The sequence below is a fragment of the Barbus barbus genome, assembly GCF_936440315.1.
Source record: "Barbus barbus genome assembly, chromosome: 15".
NCBI classification, from domain to species: domain Eukaryota; kingdom Metazoa; phylum Chordata; class Actinopteri; order Cypriniformes; family Cyprinidae; genus Barbus; species Barbus barbus.
The window spans coordinates 24,104,924-24,121,307 of NC_136743.1; the positions used below are offsets into that span (position 1 = coordinate 24,104,924).

The 16,384-nt window shown below is 34.9% G+C and overlaps 1 pseudogene across 1 annotated transcript in view; it reads right to left on the reverse strand.

Annotated features, from left to right (window-relative positions):
* LOC306881587 (pre-mRNA-splicing factor CWC25 homolog) overlaps positions 1–16,145 on the reverse strand; it is a 31,500-nt pseudogene extending 15,355 nt beyond the window's left edge. The window contains exons 1-2 of the transcript in view: positions 16,111–16,145; positions 15,422–15,491 (exon numbers count right to left, since the gene is read on the reverse strand). The product of the transcript in view is annotated as a pre-mRNA-splicing factor CWC25 homolog (transcript). The remainder of the gene's footprint in view (positions 1–15,421; positions 15,492–16,110) is intronic.
* Positions 16,146–16,384: the final 239 nt, after the last annotated feature.

The window sequence follows — 16,384 nt, forward strand, 5'->3', positions numbered from 1 at the left end:
AGTATGGAGTACCTCAAGGCTCAATGCTAGGGACGTTAATTTTTACACTTTACATGTTACCTTTGGGAAATATCATCAGGAAACACAGGGTTAGCTTTCACTGTTATGATGATGATACTGCTCTATATTTCTTTGCGGCCCGGTGAAACACACCAAATTGAGAAACTTATGGAATGCATAGTTGATATAAAAAACTGGATGACGAGTAATTTCTATTTTTGTATAATTCCCTCAGCACTCTTTTAAAACCTCCCAGCTTTTCCTCCCTGTTTTCACTCAGAATGAAACTACTCTGCTGCTGTGCGCTCGTGACACTGTTACACTCTGCTTTATGCTGGACAGTATTTATTTACCATGAGTTGTTCAGATCGCAGTAATCGAATACGGTTTTAATGATAATTAAAATATGAAACGGTAATACTAACCGTGGGGATGATGATTTATCGTCAAACCGGTAATCGTTACATCCCTACCCTAAAATGCAATTTGTCATTATTTACTCACTCACATGTTGTCCCAAACCTGCATTAATTTATTTCATGTGCTGAACACAAAAGAAGATATTTTGAAGAATGTGGGTAACCAAACATTTGCTGGTCCACATTGACGTTCATAGTAGGAAAAAAATACTATGGAAGTCACTGTGGATCAGCAACTGTTTGGTTTTCCACATTCTTCAAGATAGCATGTATGTTCAGCAGAAGAAAGAAACTCATTCAGGTTTAAAACTGATTTTGAGTGAGTAAATTATGGTATAAATATAAAACACTATGACAGAATCGACAGACAGATGACAATTTTTATTCTTTAATGTTAAAGCAAAACACAAAGAGAAAAATAAAACCTCACTAGTCTTGACTGAAAAAAAAGAATATTACTTTAATAGAAATCAATCTATATAGAGTTTTATTTTTATATTTGTTCATTCAATTTCTTGAATGCTCCTGCTAAATTTGCCTGTTGTACCTGAAAATTAAACACCGTTTTATTTGTATATTTTTAGTGTGTATCTTTGTTCTTATTTTTTAATAACAAAGATAAAATAATGACAAAGATTTTCATCTTCGCCCACTTTGGCCTAAATATCCACCATTCTTTTTTATATTTTGTTACCTTGAAAGGATTTGTCTTTATAATAAGGAAATTAGTTTGGCTGTACTGTTCAGGCAAAATAGTAAAACCAACAAAGAATCGTGATATTTATAAAAAAAAAAAAAAAAATGATATGATATTTTTGCCATATCACGGAGGATGGGTAACAAAACTCTGAGACATACAGTCACACACAAGTGTCTTGTACAAACTGTAGTTCATAATGATGTTAAGACAGCTATAAGAGAATTCATATGTTCACTTTTTTTATATATTTAACTTGCAGATCTCAGCTTAAGTTTTGCTTCAGTTTGTATTCTATTCTATTCTATTCTATTCTATTCTATTCTATTCTATTCTATTCTATTCTATCAGTTTAAATAGTTTGATAACATTATGCTAGGGCTATAATATAAACCTGATAAATAATTGACCTTGTTTTTGAGTCTTTGACTTTGAGTCTCTTGCTCATCAAGGCTGTATTCATTTAGAAAATACAGAAAAAACAGTGATATAGTGAAATATTATTGCAATTTCTAATATTGGTTTCCTATTTTAATACATATACTTTAAAATAGCATTCATTCATGTGATCAAAGCTGAATTTTCAGCATAATTACACCAGTCTTCAGTGTCCCATGATCCTTCAGAAATCATTCTAATATGCTGATTTATTATCAGTGTTGAAACTGTTGTGCTGCTTAATATTTGGAATTGTTTGTAATATTTTGGAACCTGTGTTACTTTTTTCTTTGATTAATAAAAAGTTTCAAAGAACAGCATTTATTCAAAATATAAATATTTTCTAACAATAGAAAATACTATCTTTACTATCAATTTTATCCATTTAACAGATCCTTGCTGAATAATGTTTATTTAACTTTCTTTAAACTTTTTTAAAGTATCTTTAAAAAAGAAAGAAAAACATTTCTGACCCCAAACTTTTGAATAGTTTATATTGTACTATATAGTATTTTTGGGACCTGTGATTTTTTTTTTTTTTTTAAAAAGAACAGTGTTATATATATATATATATATATATATATATATATATATATATATATATATATATATATATATATATATATATATAAATAAAAAAGCAGTACAACTGTTTCCAACATTGATTAAAATTCAGTGTATTATAATGGATTATTATCATTTCTAAAGGATCATGGTACACTGAAAATACTGCTTTGCTGCACAGGAATTAATTAAATTTTAAAGTATATTAAAATAGAAAACATTTATTTTAAATTGCAATAATATTTCACAATATAATATTTTGTGAAATAATATTCAGTATTTTTTTTATCAAATAGATACAGCCTTGATGAGCATAAGAAACTTCTTTAAAAAACTTTGATCCAAACTTTTGAACTGCAGTGTATTGTACAGTAAAAAGGGTTTCTCAGGTAACCTAAAATGTACATTTAGTTACATCAAGGGTCAAATCAAATATAAATAGCACATTGATGTTAAAAGTTACACACTTTTTTTGTGTGCATGCTGTACAGGTCTGGTATAAAGAATGCTTTTGCTCAGGTGCCCAAAATGTCCGCCCAATAGAGAAAAGTTTTGCTCAGCAAGAAAATAAATTTGAGGGAACATTGCTCCCACGGGTCCTTAAATTTGATACAACTAAACTGAAGAGTTTTTAAGACCTTAGACAGGTTTAAATACGTTAAATGGTATAAGAAATAATTTTTCAAATTGCCTTAAATTTATTTTTAATAATTCTGCAGATACCTTGTAAATAGTAAAATAAAACTCTTTCCTTAATATTCATTGATATCTGTGTATTGAAAATGTTTTTGATTGACATTTGTGGTTTTTATTTTATTTGGGCTAGTTAAATAAATTTTCGGGCTAACAGAATCTGAAGAGTACCTGCTCAAAGGGCTACCAGGGATTTAGAAATTTTGGGAGCCCTGAGGATTGATGAATGAACACATGCGATCCGTGCACTTTTGAGAATTTGGTTCAGAGAATGGGGTTTAGATTCTTAACAGATGTGTAAAACTAGGGCTGTCGCAATTCGTCGATTTTAGTCGACTTTTAAAAATCGACTAAAAAAAAATCGACTAACTGGCAAAATACCAGAAGTGGCGCATTTCATGGACGAGAATCAGACTATTGCTGCGTCCCAATTCGCGTACTATGCGTCCTAAATAGTATTCAAAAATAGAATTAGTCCCAAATCATAGTATGTTTAAAAATGTAATTTACATTTATCTGACGCTTTTTTCCAAAGCGACTTACAATTGCTATATATGTCAGAGGTCGCACGCCTCTGGAGCAACTAGGGGTTAAGTGTCTTGCTCAGGGACACATTGGTGTCTCACAGTGGATTCGAACCCAGGTCTCTCACACCAAAGGCATGTATCTTATCCACTGCGCCATCACCACCCCTAATGTATGCCAAAGATTCCCAGATGGTCTACTACTTCCGGTTAGAATTCGAAGTGCAGATCGAAAAAAATATTTATTTAATGTTATTCACGTTATATTTCATCTGCAGCAACACTGAACTTTTAAAATGATACGTTTGGTCATTAACTTTGAAATGCATCATTATGCAAACACAAGAGCAGAGTTCTCAGCATGAAAGACCTGCGAAGTGCTTCTTTATTTCTCTCCAATATGGTAGGAAATCAAACTAAACGAAATGTGGATGATGTTAACTATAACTAGATGATTGACATGGAAGTTTAAACAGTTACAGGATGCACGTAACTAAGCAACAAGGCGTCCGTTAAAGACGCAGCTATGACGAAGTAGTATGTCCCAAAGCTTCCCTACTATTCTGCTACATACTTAAAAGTATGTACTTTTTCTTCACAAAAAGAGTACATACATTCAGGGCATAGTATAAGTAGGCGAACTGGGACGCAGCATATAGAATAACCAAGACGTGTCACTTGTATAGTTTTGAATGGGAAAAATGCAACGCTCAATATGGCCGCTCAATCGCAGGAAGCCCCACCTTCTGAATGAAAGAGCCAATCGTTAATCAGTAAAGTCAGCGCATCACTGCAGCTGCCGTTAGAAGTCCCGGTTGCTATAGAAACAGTCAGCAGTCTAAAACGTGCGCTCAGGACTGTGCATGCGCACCGGCTGATTTAGCCTGAAAAATAAGCTTTTTATAACGCTATTTGAGCAAAAAAAATAAACATTTATGACATAGTTGCTGTTAAATTTCTTTGGTGATTTCAAATATGAAATTTAATCGTAAGCTTAGTGAATAGTTTTGGAGAATGTGATGTTTCCCCATTCAAAGAGAGAGGAGCTGCACTTGCATGCCCGAGAGGCGTTTCAAAGATAGATGATATATTAAACCCATTTAAAAATCATAATTAAGCATAATTGTTAATTCACAAACGCTATGATTTAATTAATTATGTGATGCAGTTCTAATACAGTATTATGCGTTTTAATTATTTACATGCGTGTAGGTTTAATTATTTACGTATGTGCGTATCACAGCGGCTCCGTTCACAGTAGTTCCACAGAAACATTATCATTTACATGTGTGTGGAGCGTATCAAACTCCATCTCTGCATGTTGTTGTGAGTTTGGGTTTATAATAACGTTCATCTGGGAACACAACGTGCGCCATTTTATCAGATTTGTAAGGTAAATAATTTATAAATCTACACAAACACAGGAGAATATATTGTGGTTTCAAAATAAAAGCTCAAACCCTCACTCTCGGTTTACACATTTTGATGTCCTCATATCCATTTAATTACAGTGGCTATAGCATTTCTGTCTTAAAAAAATGGCCAAAAAGTTTTCACCCCCGGCTCTTAATGCATCGTGTTTCCTTCAGGAACATCAGTGAATGTTTGAACCTTTTTTAATTGTTGTGTTTGAGTCCCTCAATCATCCTCAGCGTAAAAAAGTGGATCTCAAAATCATACAGTTACTGCTGGAAAGGGTTCAAATATGCAAAAGATGCTGGAAAACTGAAGATTCTGCAGGACCTGGAGGATTTTTCTGAAGAACAGTGCTCAGTTGAACTGTTCAGAACAAACAAGGGACTCATGAACAACCATCACAAAACAAAAAAACAGTCGTAGATCATCCAGGTAACCACACACAGTATTAAGAACCAAGGGTTCCCAAACTTTTGAATGTGGTTATTTTAATAATTTCAGCAATTTTTTTGTCTTGTGGACTATATGTAAACATCTTTTATGGAAAATATCTTACTCAGGACAGTACTAAATAAAAAATAACATGCATTTTGTATGATCTCTCTTATTTTGGTAAAATTATCCACATTTTCACAGATTCTGCAAGGGGTTCCCAAACTTTCGATCCCCACTGTACGTTGCTTCAAGCACATCATTCTGCACCCTGCGTGTGCAGAAGAGCTTTCTGCCGCTTTGTTTGAAGCGTTTCACATGATCAAAGTTTTGCACACAGAAATACTATTAGAAGCCTTTCTTTTTCTCATGATTTCATGAATGTATTTTGTAAGAACACAAATAGTTAACAATACACTTGTTTAAATTGTATAATGTGCACCAAATATATATATATTTTTTTCAAGATATAGTTTTTGCTGCTAAATTATACAGTCAGCTAGTTTAATTTCATAGCTTATATATTTTTATTCAAATGTAGTTTTTCTCTGTAGTGAGGAAGTGAGTATTTAGTGGAGTATTGTGTTTAACAAAGGATTTACAAAAGGGCAGCGGCTATTTGCACTCAGTGTAAATAGCAATTAGATGCTATTTACACTAAGTGCACATAGCAATGGATTCTATTTACACCAAGTGAAAATAGCAGTATTTTTAACGATATGCTATTTACACTAAGTGCAAATAGCTATAGATTCTATTTACACTGTTAAAATAGCAAGATTTTCTGCTATGTATACTACTTTATCAATTATCTGCACCTCAGTATTGTAGTACATTATAAAACAGTACGCAATAACATATTGAATGTAAATTATAGTTTTAATTAAAATTATTATATGGATGCCACCTTATTGGTATAATAAAGCCCTCCCTACACCTACCCTTACCCTACCCGATACTTTTATTTTCAACTTTTTAATTATTTCCTTAATTTTTATTGAAAATAAATGCCTTTCTGATGCAATATGAGATTTGAAAAGGAAGAAAAAAAGTTCGGCAAAAGGCGGACTCGAACTCGGATCGATCGGATTTACCATCTAAACCACTGAAACTGATGGTAAATAAGCGTCTTTTTTTTTTTTTAAGTGTTGATTAACCTAATCACACGTTAGTGGGCGGAGTTAGTGTAAATAGCCTTTGCCAAGAAGGCGGGCTATTTGCACTTAGTGTAAATAGACACTCCGTTAAAAAAGAGTGACTATTAATTCCATAAACACAGTATTGATATTTTGTAGTGGTGTTGAAAAAAAAAAAAATAGCGCTGGTGTTGGATCTGTATTGGCCAATTCTTATCATTTGGAATACTCTATGTAATCTTATTTTACACTGCAAAATAACTAAATAAAGATTAAAAGGTAACATCATAATTATTTACTGAACCCTTAAATTAATCACAATTACATAATGAAAGCCATAAAAAAAAAATCGCAATAACCGTGATTATTTTTAGACAATTAATCATCAGCCAAATTTCTTAATCGTGACAGCCCTAACAATTAATTAATTGATTAAAAGTTAAACTTGAAGGTGTTTGGTCACAATTGACTGACAAGGAGTAAGAGAATATATTAACGCTGTCTCTTTATCACTCCCCAGAATAAATTGCTATTGTAAATAGGAATGTGCTCTACGACTAATTTGACTGTCGTTTAAACGGAAGTTTTGTATGCGACTAGTCTAAAAGCTAGAAACCCCCAAAAATGGCAAAATAAAAAACTGTGCATGTGTCTATATAACAGCCTACACTTGAAATACTTAATCTTTGAATCACACTGTCAAATCCCTCAATGAATTCTGCTAAAAAAAGGTCACGATTATGCCGTATGCTTGCCTCGCGTTATCATCATTTAATTTTAGACGGTCGTTAAAAAGAAATAAAGGAAGAGCATACACTCAACATAAACCAGTTATTTATTCAGATCGGCTGGAGCAATGCAATCAATAGACTGACAGATTTCTTCATTTTCATATAACGTTAGCCAACATATTAAAACAAAAGTAAAAAACAATAGGAAAGTTTATCAATGAATAGCATTAAAACGGCTTTTAAAAATGTACTTCATGTTGGCTATATTGTCTAAAAACAAAACCATGCTTGTTTTACATACTCAGACCATGTGCATTTGTTCAGTGAATTTAACATGTTAACGTGATCTGGTGAAAGACGGGACAAGAGGCGATTCTGCACTTGAAAAAAAAAAAAAACACGCTCGGCAGGAACTGAAGTCTACTGCATATCACCTGTAGAAGAAAAAAAATAAAAATCCGTCCCCTTAGTTTATAAACCATTTCATACTCACAAATTCTTAAACTGTTCCCTCGGTTTAACAAATTGTGCCCACGAATAAATAAACCGTACCCAGGAATTTACAATCCGTAATATAAAAACATTATATTTTGTGAGTGCGGATCATGGACTCGTAGGCTACTATGAAAAATAATGTTTAATAAACACAATAGTGCATCCCGCACCTAAACAGGTGGCCTGGTTGAATCTGCTGGTGGGGGCGTGACCACAAATCTGTGAGTTTACAAACCCCTAAACCAATCACACATTACAGTTTACGCAAAACTTGTCCATTTCCTTCTAATTAAAAAAAAATAATCCTACTCCTTGCTGGTCTTTCGTGTGGTCATTTTGAGCTTGCCGCAACTGACATGAAGAAAACTCGTAGTCGTAGGTCTGAGGTAAAAATTTAGTTTCCGCCCAGATACACTCTTAAAAAAAAATTATATATTTAAATACTTTGATATGCATTTATTTTAACTTATTTAAAATGTTTTAAATGTAACGTTAAAATGATGGTAATTTGAATTATAAAAACATGTTTTTTTTTTCTCTCGTATAATCGACTATTGTTTTCAGTGTCGACTAGTAGGAGCTGCACCGTTTAGTCGACTAGTCCCGCACATCCCTAATTGTAATACATAGTCAGCGTAGTTATCGATGTACAATCGATGCACATTGTGTTAATAATTACAAGAAATTGTTGCAAATATAGTGAAAATGCTGTCTGCCCCAAATAAACCCATTCAAACATATTGATGAAGCAAAGTTGTTTGGAACTATTGAGAGCTTCATCAACCATGTGACGGCGAGATCAAAGCATGTCGCAACTTTGTTTCTCAACAGCAAAGCAACACGTGATAAAGTTTGAACTTTTTTTTTTTTAAGATATAAATTACAGATCGAATAATATAACAACACTAGATAAAAAAGTTTGTCAAGACAAACTTTAGGTTGGCTCGAGAAAGCCTAGCCTTAAAGTTTAAAAGTTTAAAAGCAGTTGTAAAAGCTTGAAGTTTGAAAAGTTAGATGGATGGATTACATAGATATTGTTGCTAGCATGCTTTTAGCATTATTAGCAAGTCATTAGCAAGATACTAGCATGTCACTAGCATGATTAGCATGTTGCTAGCATGATAAACAAGTGACTAACATGTTGTTAGCATGACTAGCATGTTGCTAGCATGTTTCTAGCATGATTAGCAAGTGACTAGCAGGTTGCTAGCATGATTAGCATGTTGCTAGATAGATAGATAGATAGATTAATTAGAAATAAGCATGTTATATGAATATGCTGGTTGGTAGCATGATTAGCAAGTGACTAGCATGTTGCTAGCATGTTTCTATCATGATTAACAAGTGACTAGCATGTTGTTAGCATGACTAGCAAGTGACTAGCATGTCGCTGGCATGTTTCTAGCATGATTAGCAAGTCACTAGCATGTTTCTAGCATGATTAGCAAGTCACTAGCATGTTGATAGCATGATTAGCAAGGGACTAGCATGTTGCTAGCATGACTAGCAAGTGACTAGCATGTCGATAGGATGTTTCTAGCATGATTAGCACGTGACTAGCATGTTGCTAGCATGTTTCTAGCATGATTAGCAAGTTACTAGCATGTCACTAGCATGTTTCTAGCATGATAATAATTTACTAGCATGTTTCTAGCATGATTAGCAAGTGACTAGCAGGTTGCTAGCATGATTAGCATGTTGCTAGCATGATTTGCAAGCTTCTAGCATATTGTTAGTATGTTTCTAGCATGATTAGCATGTCGCTAGGATAGATAGATTAATTAGAAATATTAGATAGATGAGTTTGAATGAGTTTGAATGGATTAGAAATAGTACATAGAAGGGAAGTCTGATTGAGTGTAATGGGCTTCAGTTTGTTTACGTTTGAATTTTGACAGTTGGAGTTTGAATATGAATGAGTTTGAATGGATTAGAAATAGTACATAGAAGGGAAGTCTGATTGAGTCTAATGGGCTTCAGTTTGTTTACGTTTGAATTTTGACAGTTGGAGTTTGAATATGAATGAGTTTGAATGGATTAGAAATAGTACATAGAAGGGAAGTCTGATTGAGTCTAATGGGCTTCAATTTGAATTTTGACAGTTGGAGTTTGAATATGAATGAGTTTGAATGGATTAGAAATAGTACATAGAAGGGAAGTCTGGTTGAGTCTAATTGGCTTCAGTTTGAATTTTGACAGTTGGAGTTTGAATAGTCTTGGCTCATCTGAACATTCCATGAATGTAAGTCTATGGGATTTTTATGATTTTTAATATAAATTTTTATGAAAACTATAAGTCGGATCAGTTAGAAAAGATATAGCACACTAAGTGAGATCAGTCTGAAGAGCTGGGCTGAGTTTGGTGGTTCTAGCTTGAAAGCTCTAGGAGGAGATGCATTCAGAAATTTGGCTAAGAAGAATAATAATAACTAGATAAAAAAGTTTGTTGAGACAAACTTTAAGTTGACTTGAGAAAGCCGGACCAGAAAGTTTAAAAGAGTTTGAAAAGTTTAAAAAAAGTTAAAGAAGTTTAAAAAGTTTAAGCTTTAAAAGTTTTAAAAGTTTTTAGTTTGACGCTTTTCAGTCTGAAATAGTTTGAAGATTAACATAGTTTGAAAAGCTTAAAGTTTGATAGATAGATAGATAGATAGATAGACAGATAGATAGATAGATAGATAGATAGATAGATAGATAGATAGATAGATAGATAGATAGATAGATAGATAGATTAGAAATATTAGAGGAGTCTGAATGAGTTTGAATAGGTTAGAAATAGTACATAGAAGGGAAGTCTGATTGAGTCTAATGGGCTTCAGTGTGTTTAGATTTGAATTTTGACAGTTGGAGTTTGAATAGTCTTGGCTCATCTGAACATTCCGTCAATGTAAGTCTATGGGATTTTTATGATTTTTAATCTTCAGTTTTATGAAAACCATAAGTCCGATCAGTTAGAAAAGATATAGCACACCCGGCGAGATCAGTCTGAAGATCTGGGCTGAGTTTGGAGTCTGTAGCGTTAAAGCTCTAGGAGGAGATAGAGTTGTAAATTTAGTCTCAGAAGAATAATAATAAGTTTATTAGCATTTATTAGCTTTCTCAAGCCAACCTAATAAGCTTAAGTAGAAGATCAGTAGGTTGGCTTTCTCAAGCCAACCTAAATAATAGGTCCAAGCAATACAGAAGCAAGCATAAGACCAAATGCAGAAATGAGTAACTGAAGACATTTTAGGATGATTTAAGTCAAAACGGCTGAAAAATAAGAAATACCTCTAGCAATATGATTTATTGGCTTATCAAGTCTGGCAAATAGGTGGCGCTGTTATCAAATTGATGTGGTGTGTTCTGTCTGAGGTGACAATAGCCCCTTTCACACAATAATACCAGTAAATTGCCATAAAATTACCGGAACGACTTTACCGGTAAATTAAAAAAATGCGCTGTTCACACAGGCAACAACATTCCGTCTTTTTTCCGGAAAAGCAACATTCACACATCCATTCCAAAATACTGGTAAATTCCGTGACATCATTAACCTCCAATAGCTGCGCTTGTATTTGTAAACATGGAGGGTATGCAGTCAGTCTTTTTGTTGGTTTCATTTTTGTTTCAAACTTTTGCATTCATGCAGCTGCTTTTGTCCCAGAGACATCGTAATAGATGACTACAAACCAGTGCTTAATTTGAACATTTCGAGGTCCCGGAACAAAGCGGGGTGATGGATACGGCATGTGATTAGAGGAGGGAGAGGTAACGGAGCATTCAGCCGATCACATTGGTGGCCAGTTTAAGTGATTAACAGCGTGCATCAGTTGCTTTTATTAAATTTTGAAAACAGCCATTTCCAGGCCTGGGGGAAACTGAAAAATAATGAAATTTTATTTCTAATTTTAGTTATGATTAATCATGTCCAGAATTTCATGGGGGATTGTGTGTATATTAGCTACATAGTTGTACTCATCCCCGCAGATGTCAAGTTTATAATGAGGGAAATTCCTGCAAACATTTATTCAAGATAGCAAGTGGGTTATACGAGTAAATAAATCCACACAAACTAGCAGATTAAATCAGTCATTTGAAAACCGTGTGAGTGATTCAGCTGGTCCGGGTCTTCTCTCTTTCTCTCTCTCAAAGCGGCTTCACATCAGTTGCACACCGATCCAAGACTTTCGCTCGCATTTCGGGACAGTTGACAAAATTGTAACTTGCTTAATCGGGTCATTGTTGCATCGTCACAAAAATGTATAATTTGCACGTCTTTTAAAGCCAATAGGTACTCGCGCTCTCCAGAGGCTGTTTCAAGGCTGAGCGCTCACAGTCACATCCAAAGCCGCCTAGCGAGTATCATATTGAGTTATTTTACGTAGTTTATCTGTTGTACTTAAGTGGCCAAATACACACAAAATTTCACAAAAATGGCTGTCCTGGCGAGTATCCAGGTTTTTTCTGAAGTAAATGTGAACAGTTCAAAACCAAACAAACAAAAAAAACACTTATGTTACACAAATGCAGAGGTCTGTGCGAAGGACATGGGCGGATACATGGGGAAGTGTGGAGTGAATGCGTCATCTGTGTCAGTGTGTTATGATTGGCCCGGAGTAGAGTCTTACGTCAGCGCGTTCTGAACTTGTACGTGCTCATACCGGTAATTTTCCTTCTGCGTTCACACACAGCAGAATTCCGGCAATTTACTGGTAATGTTACAACTTCTCATACCGGTAAATTGCCTGAACGAATTTACCGGTATTTTTGAAAAGGTATTTACCGGTATTTTTGAAAAGGACAGGAAGTTTGGCTGACTATGGCAACATTTGGGTATCACTTTTCTCAGCATGTCCCAAGGAATCTATTAATACCAGTCTCCTATTACAATAGGCAAAATTCACAGAAAGCTATTAGCATTTATATAAAATTGTATTATACCATTTGTCCACAAGGTGGCACTGTCTCAAAACATTTTGAGTACTTTCAGGTCATGGTCTCGATAGTGCATACAAAGTTTCGTAATGGTACACCAATACATTCATAAAATATTGCATGTTATATCATAATACTCTATTGTAGTCAAGGACAATTTTTTGTTCAATTATAGTGCCATCAAGAGGAACAATCCCACCAAATGTTTTATGTGTCCTTAGAGTGTGCCCATACATGTGTCAAATTTGGTGAAAATATCTCATTTAGTTTTGGAGTTATAGACATTTTTATATATGAGAAGAGAAAAAAAATTACTGATGGCTGACTTTGTTGCATTTTTTGCCACTTACTATCAAAATTTCGGCAATTGGGTATTAGCATACAATTGGCATGCTATGTTTCCAAATTTCCTGCGGTGGTTTCATGTCGATCGGAGTAACGCTTTCTAAGATATTGGCAAATGGGTTTTTTTTAAGCACTAAAATTAAACGTTGCACAACCATAAGGCAAAACCTGGCATGTTTGGTATTGCTGGTGCAGAATATCAGAAACTGAATCAGATAAATTAAAGATGTGATCAGAACATTGAAACACGAGGAGCTGGAATTCCAGAGAGGCCCAAGGAAACAGGACGCCGTAAATCAGTTTCCTAGCTCCAACTAGTCTGAAACAAGCAAACTAACTAACAGCTTACAACCTTGAGACAAAAGAACACTTATTGATAATTCCAATTCAGGAAGGAGACTGTCAAATTTGGGGCAAGTAATCAAGACTGATGGTCAAAGAGAGGGCCTTCACATGTAAACCTGTGATACAAAATCACGAGCTACAGACTCTCTTGGGCAGGTCTCCCCCCATACAAAACAAAGACTTAGACTGGAATTCCTTAGGAGACCTTTTAACCTCTCTCTGGTCGTCACAGAACATGCCTCTTATTCTCCACAGAACTACACAGAGACAATCTTTTCATATGCACTAAAAATCTTAAAAGGACTTATGAATTATTTCTCTGCATATAAATAACCAATATTATGTGTGTAACCCACACATTAGATTATCCTGTTTTAATCAAATATTATGTATGTTTTTTTTTTAATCACTATTGAATAGCTGAAGGATTCAGATGCATGTTTGGTATGTATGAGTTTGAAAAAATCATGCTTTAAATGTTTCTTCCAATCAATTCTTTGTCAAATGCATCATAATCTTGTTATAGAAATCATGTTCAAAAGTATACTTTGCAAGAGCCTGTAAAGTTCGGACCTCTGACTGAACAGATAACATGTTGATTTATTGATTGGGTGGAGGAAAAGAGCAACACCCCAAGCAAGGACAGTACCTAACTGGTCAAGACGTCCAGATGGGACGGTCTGAAAGCCTAGTTTAAAAACTCTGGACACAAACTCTTAGCTCTCTCTCTTTTTTTGCTTCAACTTTTGCCACCTCGTTTTGACGCCGTTTTAGCGCTCTCTGAGCATGCTCTGGCCTACATGCCAGCGGCTACTTAACACCACGATGAGAAAACCCACCTAGTCTCTTTACGTCCCTTTATTCTTTTACTTTAATTTCTTTTCTTTTCCGTTGCGAGTTTCATGTACTCAGTTAAGTTTTGCCGCCACGCCTCGTCTCAGAGTTTTACTCGAGTCTGTGACCGCCTCAAAACTTCTACCAGCTACAACTCCGCATCCTCAGCCAACCCCAACCATTGGCTTCCCAAGACGTCACTTCAACGACTACTGAACTCTCAGCCAATCAGCAACTTCGGGGTACCCCCTTTCCTGCAACGACGATGACACAAGGGAACACAGGTAATGCAAGCAAGTAGTTTCCAGAATTTTGCTGAGCTGGTGCATTTAATATAAATTTTAGCCTCATTGAGAAACTCAAAGCTAGGGTTAAATAAGTGATTGATGGTTGTTCAGATCTATGCAATAGCACATATTGCTGTAAACTTGGGATTTCACATTTTCATTCTCTTAAACTCATCCTTTCCTCGCTCTCTCTCTTTCTGCAACGTGTGAATGCTTGTGCTCATGTGTTAGATTAGTTTATCTTTTATATTAGATTAGTTTGTGTGGTTTATATAAATAAAATCTTATATTGAAAAGAGAAGTATCTTGTGTTTTGTGCTTACAAGTTAATGTCTTAATCTGCCGATCTTGTTACTGTGCTATTAAATAGTGTTTTCACTATATTTTGGATTTAAATATCCAGTGCAGAGTTGATTTTATATGGCATGGTCAATGAATCGCTGCCGCCTCAGTGATCAGCTGTAAAACAGTGATTCTGTTCAAATTCCCAATAAAATCATAAATGATTCCCTTTGAGCTAAATTAAACTATTTGCTTTAAATTACATATTACGTTTTTACGTAATATGTACGTGTCACTTCCTGACCACTATGTGGCACAGCGCTGAAAAACAGCAGGTACACTCAGGTCATGCTTGTTATAACACACACCGAGTTTGGTCTCAATACGCCAAACCATTGCAGAGATACAGCCTCGGATAAATTTTTGCATGCTTTTTGTATACTTCGTTCATTTTTATTCGAGAACAATTTAAATAATTGACTTGAGTTCCATAACTTTTTGTCAGCATGGGCTGAAGATGATCTGAGACAATTTTGATGAAAATCAGACAAACCATCTAGGACAAGCTGGAAAAAGCAGGTTTAAAATAGCAAAAAAACTAAACCTTAAGATTTTAAAATTTTGGACTTCATTCAAGAAGAATGGATACGCTTGGCCCCTAATTTGACTATTTGTGCACACCTCTACCATTAACTCTTGAATTCCTTGGAATGCAATTAGATTAATTTATATTTGCCAATTCAATTTCCAATGCAGCTTTCTATGAGATGAGAACAATTCATTTTGAAGTGAGTTCACAGTAAGTTAACAGTTTCAGTTCTGAAAGCACTAAACATACCACAAAATATCAAGCAAAGTACACTACTCACCATCTTTTGGATTTCTTTCATTTTAACAGGATTTGTAAGAACCCCTCTCTTCTTCTCCTCCTCACGTTTTCTGAACACATAATGGGGATCACTGTAAACATTTTATCTTACCAGCCTTTGAAGGTATTTTCACAGATCCTGATGAATATAAATTAAACTCAATCTACATTATTCCTGGCATGAAGTTGATTACCACACACACACGACTCATCACTTGTATTTAATAAAAACAATTGTTTAACCTAGTTAATGAGGGTGTATTGTTACACAAATTTTACTGAAAATTTTCAGGATAGGTCTTTCAGTTCAGCATGCATGTGTACCAAATGAACGCAGCATTGTTTTATCAAACAGACGGAGTGCAATATTTGTGACTAAAATATATATATTTTTAAAAATATTATTCATCCAAATGTTGAACTTCAAATCTCTTGCCATATTTACAACAGCACTGTAAACTGCAGTACGAAGAGTGAGCTGCAGCCAGTATTAAAAGATTTATTTAGAGACACAGTTAAGGGTCACAATTTTCTCAGCCATTTTATCAGGGCTGCACAATTTACATTATTTCAATCGTTGTGATACTGGCCCACTGGTTATTTAGGCTCAGATTTTATTTTAATTTTTTTCTGGTCTCCACTAGCTTTCATGTGTTAGGTTGAAAGATGTCAATAGTTTAAATCCCCCACTCAAGAGTTCCCTCTCGAGAGTGGTCTGTCGACATGGCGTAAACGCCTTTGGGACTCCCTTCCTTCCTAACCTACCTGAAATCTTATTGCACAACACCAGTGAAGTTGCAACTCTCACTGGCCAATGCCAGCCAAGACGGCTAATAGGGGTGGGGCCCCGCCACTATATAATGCGCTGTTTTGGCGGCATAAACTCAGAATCTTCCTCTTTCACACATCCTACTGAAGACAGCTGTGGAGAAGACGCAAGAAGACGGATTTAACTCTCGGCGTT